The sequence below is a fragment of the Carcharhinus amblyrhynchos genome, chromosome 13 (assembly GCF_965287045.1).
Source record: "Carcharhinus amblyrhynchos chromosome 13, sCarAmb.v2.hapA, whole genome shotgun sequence".
NCBI classification, from domain to species: Eukaryota; Metazoa; Chordata; class Chondrichthyes; order Carcharhiniformes; family Carcharhinidae; genus Carcharhinus; species Carcharhinus amblyrhynchos.
The window spans coordinates 79,277,293-79,291,051 of NC_137336.1; positions in this window are offsets into that span (position 1 = coordinate 79,277,293).

Consider the following 13,759-nt stretch of genomic DNA (forward strand, 5'->3'; position numbering starts at 1 on the left):
TCACTGTTTAACAACGTCGTTGTCCCGATGTGTACCACGAATACTGGTTGTTCACCCGCCCTTCCAATGTGTTCTGTATGAGCTCCAACACATTATTGAAACTAGAACCAAGTTACAATTCTAGAATCTCGTTTGTGGCCACATAATTGCCTGTCTGTTCCCTTTACAATTGATAATACTTTTAATTCTCCCTTCCAAATCATTAAATATAACGCGAACAGTTGGGGTCCTAACACAGATCACCGTGGTACACAACCAAACCCCCTGACAATCGGTAAAAAAGGTCAAGATATGCTTCTAGTCTGGACCAGCTGTCTTTCCATCTCAAGACACTACCAGCAATTCCACACACTTTAAATTGACATAACAGCCTAGTTGAGAAACGTTGCCTAAAGCCTTCTGAAAGTCTATATTGACCAGTTCCACCAGATCTGCTTTGCCAACGATACAAGTTACATTATCAAAGCATTTCAATAGATTCGTCAAGCATAATTGTCACCTTGTAAATCCATGCTGACTTTGTCTGATACCACTAGGTTCCAAATGCTGTGCTTTAAAATCCTTGATAAATATCTCTACGAATTTTCTAATACTGAGGCTAGTTTCTTTGATCCTTAGGTCCTCTTTTCACTCCATTGTTGAACCGTGGTCTTACGGCAACGCACTCCAATTTCTTTTAACTAGACCACAGACCAAAGAAATTTCGAAAATGACCACCAAAAATTAGCAAGTGCAATATCTATGGGTGGAGTTAAGAAAGAACAAGCGGCAGAAGAAAATGGTTGTATTAATCCATCGGCGCCATAGTAGTGGCTATTCTGCAGATTGGATGAACATATCACGAGCTAATGCAGGCATGCGAGGAACACATACATAATGTGGGTTGACCTTAATTTCATATAGATTATGGAAATAAAATTGAACGAAATGACATTGAAGAAAAAGAAAGCTTTTTTTTCAAGCTTATCCTGCCGTTGAACTACTTTGACCCCGAAAGAGCACCAAATATACGTATGATAGCGTATGAAAATCGAGAACAAAATATTTTCACGCCATAGACACAACATCGGAAAGCCGGATTTCTGGAAAAAAATTATACTTATTATATGAGTACATTTACTACAATTATAAAAAAAGTTATATTATTTAACTTGCTTCTAACTGTCTTTAAGTGAAGATTGTTACTTCAGCGTTGGATTGTCTCAAGCACACTCATCCTCACATACACATACACACACACACACAAACACACACTACTCACTCATCCCTTTCTCACACGTTCATTCAACCTCAGACAAGTATTCATCCTCACATTCGGACACATATTCATCAAGTACATATAGAAGTAATAATTTTCACTCTCATATACCCTCATCCTCGCCCACATATAGGCACACGCAATCCGGTTGCAATTCTCTCAGTCCCTCACACGCCCTGCTGTCATTCTCACACACAGCACCCTCCTCTCGCGATGACAAACAGCACGCGTTCCCCCTCACTGATAGCCCTCGCTGGTTCCGACCTCACCTCTCCTGAGGCCACATATTGCTGCTGAGAGCCGTGCCCTCACCTCCGCTTCGGCCCTGCTATCAAAATGTGACCTTCTCTGCATTCACTCTGATGGATGCATCTTTAGTTTTCTGCCGTTTCTAATTGATCTAATCGTGTACGAGATTCTGGAACAGGAAGCCTCTAATCAAATGATGTGGAACAAAGGGCGAAACTGAGATTTTATGGATCTGCCCAGCTAGTTGCGGATCCAACTAAGCTATGAGTATTTTGCAGCTGAACATGTGTAATGATACAGATTAAATGAACAATCCCACTGTAAAATCTCAACAACGAAACAGTGGCAATAACATGGAGGAATTTCTCATTCGGTCTAAGGGTAATAAACCTGGTAAGAATCAGGATAATTACAAAGGGATGATGTTAAAGGTGGCTGGAGAGTATTTGCAAGCATTTTACCAGAGAAAAATAAAAAAAAACAGCGCTTGGCCAGCAATTGCAGACAACTATAAAAGCAATTCGAGACTGCAAGGAGTATTGAGGAAGAATGATATTGGTAAAGACATGCATTAGCCATGCTTAACTAATGAAGGTAATGAAAGTATTAACCTGAAAAAAGAAATGTGCAATGCAATAAAGAATAATGGTAAGAGAGGGAATTGAAAAAAGTTTCACAAAACAACAAAAACGACCAAAAATAATAAAGAAGGAGACGGCATAGTTTCGATTTTAAGCAAACACAGTAACCGAAGTGAAAATGGTCCCCTTGGAAAAATGATAATGAGAAAATAATTACTGGAAACCAGAAATAGTAGATGAGGTAAATAAATATTTTGCACTAATCTTCAAGATAGTAAATGACAATTGCATTCTAAACTAGTAAATGATAAACAGGAGAAAGGAGCAGACTAAATAACTGCAGTAACTAGGACAATGAAACGGTCCTCGGCAAAAAAAATAGAGCGAAAGTCTAGTAAATGTTCTGGACCTGATATATTGCATCCTAGAATAATAATGAAAGTAGTGTCAAAGGTACTGCATGCACCATTTATAATCTTAGAATCATCATTAAATTGTGGGAAAATCCTATATCACTTGAAAAGTGCCAAGGAAAAAAAGTTTATTCAACAAAATGATAGAGATAAAACACCGTAAGCCAGTTAGCTTAATATTTCTTATTGAAAAAATGAACATTTAGAAATGAATATATTAATCGATCAGGAGTGGAATAACATCATGCAGGGGAAGTCATACCTGAGAAAGTTATTACTTTTTTTTTGCTAGCAGCGAGCAGGATTGAATAAGATAAACTAATAGATGTAATGAAATTGGATTTCCAAAAAAAATGTTTGGTGAAGAACCACAAAAAAGTCTACATCACGAGGTGAGAGCCATAGTAATAAGGGCAGTATACTTGCATGGATCCAAGGCTGGTTGAGTAATAGAAGATAACATTTTATGATAAGAGGGGCATTCACAGAATGGCGATATATTATTAGTTGAGTGTCACGGGGTCTGTTCTGAGCCCACAACTTTTAACAACATGTACCTATTGGTTGGAAATGAACCAAAGTCATTTAAGTGGATGACACAGAGATAAGACAGGTGGCAAGTGCTGAGGATAGCTCAAAAATGCTATCGATCCAGGTAGATGGCCAGGTTAAGGTGATGGATAAATGATTTCAGATGAAATACAACATTGGCGCAATATGAATTCATGCACGTTGTTAGGACGAACAAATTGCTCGAATATTATGCAAAGTTAAAAAAAAACTTCAGAAAGCCGCAGTTCAAAAGAACTGTAGATGCTCGAGCATGAATCAGGATAGAGAAATGCTGACATGCATTTTCTGGATTTAATTGGGGAGGCGCCATGTAAATTGCACTTTATTTCAAAGAGAATGGAATTTAAGAAAAATTATAAAAATGTACGAGACCATGCTTGGAGTATTGTGAACTGATTTGGTCCCCTCATCCAATTAAATGTATTGTGGCAATGGAGACAGTCCAGAAAACCTTCACTAAGTTGGTCGCTGGCATGAAGGAACTTTCTTTTTTTTATTATTTGATTTATTATGTGACATCCGTTAGTATACAGCGAAAAGTATTGTTTCTTGCGCGCAGTACAATACAAACAAAAAATACCGCTTATAGAGACGGAAAGGAGAAAGTGCAGAACGTAGTGTTACAGTTATAGCTATGCTGGAATGATTCTAATTAGGACAGGTTGAAGAGCCGGAACATCTACTCAATGGAGTTCAAAAGAATGAGAGGTGAATGCATGTTTCTCAGGCAGCTTGACAGTGCAGATGCTGAGAGGATGTCTCCCCTTGTCGGAGAGCGTAGGATGAGAGGGCAGAATCTCAGAGTATAGATTTGTACATTTGAAAAGCAGTTGACGAGAAATGCAATCTCTCAGGAGTAGAAAATCTGCAGGGATTCTTCACTACAGAAGGTAATAGAGACTGGGTCATTCAGTATAGTTATGACCTTGACTAAAGGGTGTATTTTAATCTGTAAGGGAATCAAGCATTATAGGGATGAATCAACACAATGGAATTGAGCATTATCGTATCACATCAATCATGACCTAATTGAATGGCGCATAAGACTCGATGAGCTGCATGGTCTACCTCTGCTTCGTCAACCTATATGAAGTTTATATATAGCATTTTACAAAACTGCAAAAACGAGTGGGGGAACGGTCTAATTGAGGCGATGCTCATGTTTCACAACAGAATATTTGATTGTCGTATTCCCAGAAATGAGAAAAATCATGATAAATCACGTGCCGGAATTTCGCTTTTCCCTGCTGCCAGATTTGTATATGGTGTGTGTGGAAGGACAGGGTGAGCTATAGGGAACGTGGGTAGTCGGGGAGTCTGTCCTTACTTCAGAATTATCAGATGAATTTCCACGTGAGCTTCAGACTTTCTGGAACACATTGCAACACTATAGTGGGTTTGGCAAAGATTCAGCCTGCATCATTCCAATCCTGGGCAGCTGTTGGTAACTTAAAAGACATTCCCCGTACATCTTCCCTACTTTGCCTTTCAGAGAATTGCCCGGATATGGCAGGATGACGAAAATAATATGGATCGGACCATAGTCAGAAAGGGGGTAGGAGTCAGAATCACCCATTTTCATTTCAGCATGCACCCTCGCCCGGTCCTTTATGTCCATTGGTGTCAGTGCTCTGCTCTCACACGGCCGCTCCTCATCAATTGGAGTCCTCAAACATTCAACAAATCCTAGCCTTCCCTATATTCTCCAACCTGATACCCCAACAACTTACGTTCCTGGAATCCCGGAAAAGATGTTCAGCAGACTGGTTGCAGCCCTGATGTTTTCTATGGCAGGTTGTGGAGCTACTTGACCTGGAGACCTGTCAGGCAATCAGTTTGTCGAACAGCAGTATAAGGCTCGGTAATGTCCCGAGCAAGGGACAGACATTCAGAAACAAGTCCTTTAAAGCTTGTCCAAGCGTGAAACCAAGAAAGGCCGGAATGGTCCATTGGATTGTGTTTACTGGCATCCTGGGATAAATTGCAGCCCGAATACTAATGGACACAATTGTCCCTTCAAAAATGGTCAACCACCGTGCAATTGTGTACTATGCATGCAATTGGGCGTTACTGGTGAGAATGCATCTAGCCGTCACAAAATGCAAGCCAGTTCATCTGTCCTATTGTTAAATAATGCCACATGGCAACATCATAATTTGCAGCAGAAATAGACATTTTCAGGCCTTCGAGTCTGCTTCTCAATTAAATCAGATCATGGTTGATCACGCTTTGGGCTGAAAGCTACCTCCCAGCTGTTGCTCATACCCCCATGTCCATTTATTGTTAGAAATATGTCTATCTCCTTCACGAAACCATTCAACGAATCAGTCTCCATCGCGTTATGGGTCAGCGAGCTCCAAAATTTCACTACTCTCTGTGAGAAGTAGTTCCTCCTCATCTCAGTTTTAAATCTACCACCTCTCAACCTATATCTGTGACCTATTGTTCCAGAATACATTGTTCTACATTTCCTATATCAACCAATTTTTAAATTGTGTATATTTCGGTCAGATTCCTTTTTATCCTTTTGAACTCCAGCCAGTATATTAGCAACTATTTAAACACTCCTTATACGTCAATCCTTTGGTATTCGGAATCAATCTGGTGATTGTGTTCTGAACTGCCTCCAATGCCAGCACACTCTTCCTCAAATAAAGAGATCAAAACTGGATACAATGTTCGGTATGTGTCTCAACAATAACTTATCTACTTTTATACTGCAATCCCTTTCTACTCAATGCCACCATCCAATATGTGTTTTTTTTAAATTACATGCTGCACCTGCATACCGATTCTCTGCGATTCATGCACATAGATGCCCAGCTCCTTCTTTCTGGAAGCAATTTGAATCTGCCTTCAATTTAGGGAACAATTCGCCTTTCTAAACATCGTCAGTATTTCAGTACCGCATAGGTCAATCTGAAGTTAGATTTCATTTACTTCAATGGGCTTGTTCTGCATATTCTTGCTGCAACTGTACAAGACACTGGTGAGACCGCAACTGGAGTACTGTGTGCCGTTTTGGTTCCCTTATTTGCGAAAGGATATATTGGCCTTGGAGGGAGTACAGGGGAAGTTCACCAGGCTGATACTGGAGATGAGGGGGCTAGCTTATGAGGAGAGATTAAATAGACTGGGCCAGTACTCGTTAGAGTTTAGAAGGTTCGAAGGGCTAGATGCTCCTATTTCTTATGTTCTTAACTGATATAATATCTAATTGATACAATAAACAAATATGCATTTAAAAGGTGATTGCTGCAGGATAAGCAGGTAACACATATGTGTATTAATATGAGATACATAGTTTACCCTACATGGAAATCTATTAGTCGATGAATAGTCCTTATTTTAATAATGGAAATGTACTTACAATATCGTCGAAAAATATCAATGTTCAATTAAATCAGAGAAATGTTTTGAAAATGACATTATGACACCCTCTGTTGACATATGTTCCTAATAATAAGAACATAAGAACATAAACATAAGAAATAGGAGCAGGAGTAGGCCAACTAGCCCTTCGAGCCTGCCCCGCCATTCCATAAGATCGTGGCTCATCTGTCGTGGCTCAGTTCCACATTCCCGCCCTCTCCCCGTAACCCTTGATCCCCTCTCTTATCAAAAACCCATCAACCCGCTTCTTAAAAATATTTAGCGAGGCAGCCTCCACCACTTCAACGTGCAGAGAATTCAAGAGATTCACCACCCTTTGAGTGAAGAAGTTCCTCCTCAACTCCGTTCTAAACCGCCCCCCCCCCTTTATCTTGAGGCTGTGCCCCCTAGTCCTACTATCCTTTCTGAGCGGGAAGAGTCTCTCCACCTCTATCCTATCCATCCCATTCATCATCTTATACGTCTCAATGAGATCTCCCCTCATTCTTCTAAACTCTAACGAGTACAAGCCTAATTTATTCAGCCTCTCCTCATAGCTCAACCCCCTCAACTCCGGCATCAGCCTAGTAAACCTCCTCTGCACTCCCTCCAAGGTCAAAATATCCTTGCGTAAGTACGGCGCCCAAAACTGCACACAGTACTCCAGCTGCGGCCTCACCAATGCCCTATACAGCTGCAGCAAGACCTCCCTACTTTTATATTCAATCCCCCTCGCTATGAAGGCCAGCATCCCATTCGCCTTCCTGACCACCTGCTGTACCTGCAAGCTGGGTTTTTGCGACTCATGCACACGGACCCCGACGTCCCTCTGCACCGTCGCCTGCTGCAGTGGAACTGCGCTGTTGCAGCTGTCTATGTTAGTGAAATATAATTTCGTATTTCTGAATTGTACCATCATAAAACACCACTAAATGGCTAAAAATGGTTTTCTGTAGATGATAAGCCTAAATTCCACACTTCCCCACAGGAACTGGGCAACCATTGTCTGATTTAATTGAGGAGCAGGCTCGAAGGGCTGAGTAGCCGATTTCTGTTGTGAATTCTTATGTTGCTGTGTGATCTTATTTAATAATAGGTTTGAAGAAATAGTTTGTATTTTGTTACAGCTAGATGCATTCTCACCAATAACGCACAATCGCATGCGTAGTACACACATGCACAGTGATTAACCAATTCTGAAGGCAAAAGAGGAATGGTTCGGTGGCGTGGCCCATATTAGAAGTCTCACAACAACAGTTTGATTTTTAACATGTTTATTTGGTAGCATGAGCTTTCGGAGCACTGCCCTTTCATCAGGTGAGTGAAGTCAACTTCAATCATCGGGTGAAGGGTGAAGGGCAACTGACAAATGACATGCTTTCAAAAGTGTGTTAACCAGGGTTGAGGATAAACACATTCCTCTTAGAGTGAAGGACAAGGCTGGGAGAAGTCGGGAACCCTGGATGACTCGGGATATTGAGGCCCTGGTCAAGAAGGGAAAAAAGGCAATAACATTCATAGGCTGCTGGAATCAAGGGAAACTCTTGAAGAGTATAGAAAGTGTAGGAGCAGAGTTAAGAGAGAAATCGTCAGGGCAAAATGGGGACACGAAATTGATAAGGCAAAGGAGAATCCAAAGACCTTCTACAAATACATAAATTGCAAAAGAGTAACAAGGGAGAGTAGAGCGTCATAAGGATCAACAAGATCATCTATGTGCGGATACACAAGAGATAGGTGAGATCCTAAATGAATATTTCTCATCAGTATTTATTGTTGAGAAAAGCATGGATGTTAGGAAACTTGGGGAAATAAATAGTAATGCCTTGAGAAGTGTACCTATTACAGAAAAGGAGGTGCTGGAAGTCTTAAAGCATATCAAGGTAGATAAATCTCCGGGCCTGATGATGTATATCCGAAGGCGTTGTGGGAGGATAGGGAGGAAATTGCGAGTCTCTTAGCCAAGATATTTGGCTCTTCAATAGAAAGGGCGAGGTGCCTGAAGATTGGAGAGTGGCAAATGTCGTGCCTTTGTTTAAAAAGCTCTGCAGGGAAAAGCCTGCGAACTACAGGCCAGTGAGTCTCATAACTGTGATGGGTAAATTGTTGGAAAGTATTTTGAGACACAGGATGTATAGGTATTTAGAGATGGACGGACTGATTAGGGACAGTTAGCATGGCTTTATGAGTGGAAAATCAGATCTCACAAATTTAATAGAGTTTTTTTAAGAGGTAATCTAGAAGGTAGATGAGGGCAATGCAATTGATGCTGCCGACATAAAATTTAGCCAAGGCCTTTCACAACGTACTGCATGGCAGGTTGTTGCAGAAAGTTAAATCTCACGGGCTTCAGGGTGACATATCTAAATAGATACAACATTGGCTTCTTGGCAGAAGCCAGAGGGTGGTTGTAGAGAGTTTTTTTTTCAAACTGGATGCCTGTGACCAGCGGTGTGTCTTAGGGATCAGTGCTTGGCCCACTGTTATTTGTCATTTATCATAATGATTTGGGTGAGAATATAGCGGGCATGATTAGTAAGTATGCAGTTGACACCAAGATTGATGGCATTGTGCACAGCGAAGAAAGTTATCTCCAATTGCAACGGATCTTGATCAATGGGGTCAGTGGGCTGACGATGGAGTTTTATTTAGACAAATGTGAGGTGATGCATTTTGGTAGATTGATGCAGGGCAAGACTTAATCAATTACTGTAGGGCTTGGGGAGAGTTACAGAACAAGGAGATCGAGGTGTTCATGTTCATAGCTCCTTGAAGGTGGAGTCACAGGTGAACAGAGTGGTGAGGAAGACCTTTTGCATACTTGGTTTCATTGGACAAACCATTGAATACAGGAGTTGGGGCGTCTTGTTGAAGTTGTGCAAGACATTGATAAGGCCACACTTGGAATACTGTGTGCAATTCTGGTCACCCTATTAAAGAAAAGGATATTATTAAACTATAAAGTGTGCAGAAAAGATTTATTCGGATGCTACTGGGACTTGATGGATTGAGTTCTAAGGAGAGGCTGAATAGACGGACATTTTTCTCTGGAGTGCAGGAGGCTGAGGGGTGACGTTATAGAGGTCTATAAAATAATAAGTGGCATAGACAAGGTAGATAGTCAATATTTGTTTTTCCCAAAGGTAGGGGAGTCAGAAACTAGAGGGCATAGGTTTAAGATGAGACAGGAGAGATACAAAAGTTTCCAGAGGAACATTTTCTTTTTCACACAGAGAGCGGTGAATGTCTGGAACAAGTAATCAGAGGTAATAGTAGAGGTGTTTACAATTTTATCTTTTTAAAACATTTATGTAATTATATAGGTACGATGGGTATAGAGGGATATGGGACAAATGAGGGCGATTTGGATTGGTTTAGGGGTTAAAAAAATGCAACATGGACAAGTTGGGCCGAAGGGCTGTTTCCATGTTGTTAACCGCTATGATTCTATGAGTCTACCAAATAAACCTGTTGGACTTTAACCTGGCATTGTGAGACGTCTTACTGTGCCTACCCCACCCCAACGCTGGCATCTCCACATCACCAAAATTAGAAACAACGGGATCCCCATGGATGCATGCCTACCCGAAGATCAATGCAATTTTATGATGGAGTGGGCAGTTTGATACAACTGCGGACAATTCATGCCTATTGATTAATCTAATGGTCAGTGACTGCAACTCAAAAACTTCTGCCCAACAATAGAACAGCGCGCTCTTTCTTGCGGCAAGGCTTCAATTCCTCACAGCCATCCCTGATTCTCTGCTTTTTGATCATTGTGTTCCATATAGATAGTATTGTGTCCAGTACTATGAATTATTCAAGTGATCGTTATACACTTCCTATGATGTTTGTTTTATTTTCTGTGAATGACATGGCTGAGGAGCTGCTAACCACTCAGACTGGTACAGAACGAGGGAGGGCAAGCCTTCTTCTCGAGGTACTGCGGATGAAATTTGGCTCATATTAATTCTAGCTTGAAAGAATTATTCATTTGCGTGGAAAGTGAAACAAAAAAACTGTTCTCAAATTAGGACGCCGAATCAAAACATAGGAAAGTATGAAGACATAGAGCGTCAGTTGGCCAGGTTAATTTGGGGAACTTAGTTTAAAAGCGTGATGGTGGATATTGCAGGAAAGTTGTGTCGTGTTAATATTTGCATTTAATTTGTTGTTAGCTAGAGTTTTAGTTCAAAAGTGACAGTATGCCCCCATACGACTTCATGATGTCTTCGGGGACAAGGACGGATTGCATGACTTGGCCTTCGCTGCACACACAAACTTGAGAATGAAGACAGAAGCACATATCACCCTTGAAATCCCTGATGTAAGGCGTCACGACTGAAAAAAAAACTGGTACGAAACTATCCATATCCCACACAAATACAATTTTCAGCTCCGTTGCTAAAGACAAAGTTCTTTTTTGCAAAGAAAGACACAAATAAAGCATTCATCCGAATGCATTAATCGTGTACACTTTAACTGTGATTTTTAATGCAAGCCACTTATGACAATTTATTTAACCATCTTTGACAACGTAAGGTTAGAATTAATTTATTTCATTAGATTTCGTAATTCTGTAGTTTTGGCTTTGATCTTGCTATATAATATTTGAATGTGTTATCCTAGTTAGCAAACAAATGCCTTTCGTACATTTATAGGTATTGACATCTGTAGATTGCATAATTTGATAATGTTTTATTGATTTTTTTGTAATCGGTTATCGATACAACAGAACCATAATACTGAAAAACAGTAATCTCAGCAAAAACACAATGGTCATCGCTCGTTTTCATGAAGTGCTCTAGATTAATTAGTCACCCACTCTGCTGGACCTCACATACTAAAACTTAAAGTTTAATGTGTAAAGTTTAACGTTGAAGCTTAACATTTACAGTTCAGTCATTAGTGTCAAAAGTAGGCTTCCTTAACATGCAATGAAATTACTGTGAAAATCCCCCAGTCGCCACAATCTGGCACCTGTTCGTTTACAGTGGGGGAGAATTTAGCCTGGCCAATGTACCCAACAATCATGTCTTTGGACTTTCGTTTTGTGGACTGATCTCAAATAAAATAGGCTAAACATGCTAAAAGGGACGATGGAATTTCTTCAGCAAACAGGGTCATTGAGAACGGGAGACTTTTTATACGTAGATTTGGAGCAGGAGGGCAGCAAGAGAAAAGAAATCGGCCCACTCAAGGACAATAGAGTGAAGTTCTGCGTAGAACCATAAGAACTAGATGAAATCCTTAATGAGTACTTTGCATCAGTGCTCACGAATGTCATGATGGACGTTGAGATCAGGGTCAGGTGTATGAACGATATATCAAAGAAGGGAGAGTTTAAGATTGCAACTTGCACAAAATAGACAAATCCTTGGGGTGGATAGAATATATCCCAGGTTATCGCAGGAGACAAGGGGAGATATAGCTCGGTCCATAACACATTTCTTCACATCCCATTTGACGACAGGCGAAGTCCCAGAAGATTGGAGGAAAGCCAATGGTTTTCCCTTGTTTAAGAAACGAAGAAGGGATCATACTGGAAATAATAGGCCAATGAGCCTGAAATCAGCCGTGGGGAAGCTTTTCGAGAAGGTACTGAGGGATGGGTTATATTTGCATTTGGAGGGAAATGGACTATTTAGCAACAGATAATATGGTTTTGTATGGTCAAGGTCACGTCTTCACAATTTGAATTTTTTTTGAAGAGGTGACAAAGATAATTGGAAGAGCTGTGGTTGTAGTTTATATAGATTTTTAACAAGGACGTTTAACAAGGTTCCACATGGCAGACTGGGACATAAGCTAAATTCACATGGGATTCTGGAATGGGCTGGCTCGATAGATGCAGAACTAGCTTGCTTAGCAAAGAAGAACGTAGCGGTGGAATAGTGCTTTTGAGAATGGAGATTTATAGCTAATGCGGGGATCACTGCTGAAACCGTTGTTGTTTGTAGCATATATAAATGGTCTCGAAGAAAGTGTGAGTGGTCTGATTCATAAATTTGTGGATGACACAAAGATTGACAGTACCGTGGACAGTGCCAATGCTTGTCAAATGATACAACAGGATAAAGATAAAATCCAGACTTGGGCACAATACTTGCAGATGGATCTTAATCTGGACAAAAGGGAGGTGATGCATTTTGGAGGATCAAATGTAGGTATGAATTATAATGTAAACGGCAGAACCCACAGAAACATTAGCTTACAGCGGGAGCTTGGTGAGCAGGTCCAGAGGTCACGAGAAGTTGCAACACACGTGGCCAATGTGAATAAGGAGGCAAATGGTCGAGTCTTTAAGTAGAGGAGTTGAGAAAGCGAGTATATAAAGCCTTGGTTGGACCACATCTGGATTATTTTGCACAGTTCTGGTCACCCTTTCATCAGGAAGACGTGGAAACTTTGGACAGAGTGCAAAGGAGATTCACCAGGATGTTACCTTGTCTAGTGAGCATTAATTATGTGGATAGGTTGAATAAACTAGGATTGTTTTCACTGGTGAAGGCTGAGGGGAGGCCTGATAGAGGTCTGCAAAATAATATGAGGCATAGACAGGGTGGACAGTCAGAGGCGTTTTCTAAGTGCCAATTAGAAGTGAGCACAGGTGCAAGGTGAGAGGGGTTAAATTTAAGGGAGACGTGCAGGGAGAGTTCCTTTCACGCAGACATCTGTGGATGCCTGGCACGTTCTTACAAAGAATGTAATGGAAGCAGGTGCATTAGGAAAATTTAAGAGGCCTCTGTATGGGTGCATATATAGGGAAAAAATAGAGAGATCCGGACCGAGTATGGCAAAATGTCTTCTTTTTAGTAGGAGCATCATGATTGGCACAGCCTTGGAGGGCCGTAGGACCTGTTCCTGTGCGATACTTTTCTTTGTCCTTTGATAACAAGCAAACAATTCTCACTTATGTTTGATAAATATGTCACCTTATTATTTGCAAATATCCTTATGTTATTCAAGGTTACAAGCATTCTTTCTTTGAGCAGTATTCTCATAAATTCAATGAACCCATATAGAGAAAACAACACAGAAATAACATGCGCAAAACGTATAATCATTGATAAGGGCCTGATTTAAAACCAAGAAAATGAGGTTCTGAGACGATGAACTCAACCAGTCATTCATGGGGCATGGCAGCATATCCTGAAAATATGAGCAAGTAATTTATCATAAATCATTTGTTTATCTTGGCAAGAGGTAACTAAACTAATAAGCAAACGTTAAAGGGAGTGATGGTCCCACAAGCATTCAGCCCTTTGGAAGGCCACTAAAAAAGGCAGTGTCCATGGGCATCATTAGGGCCT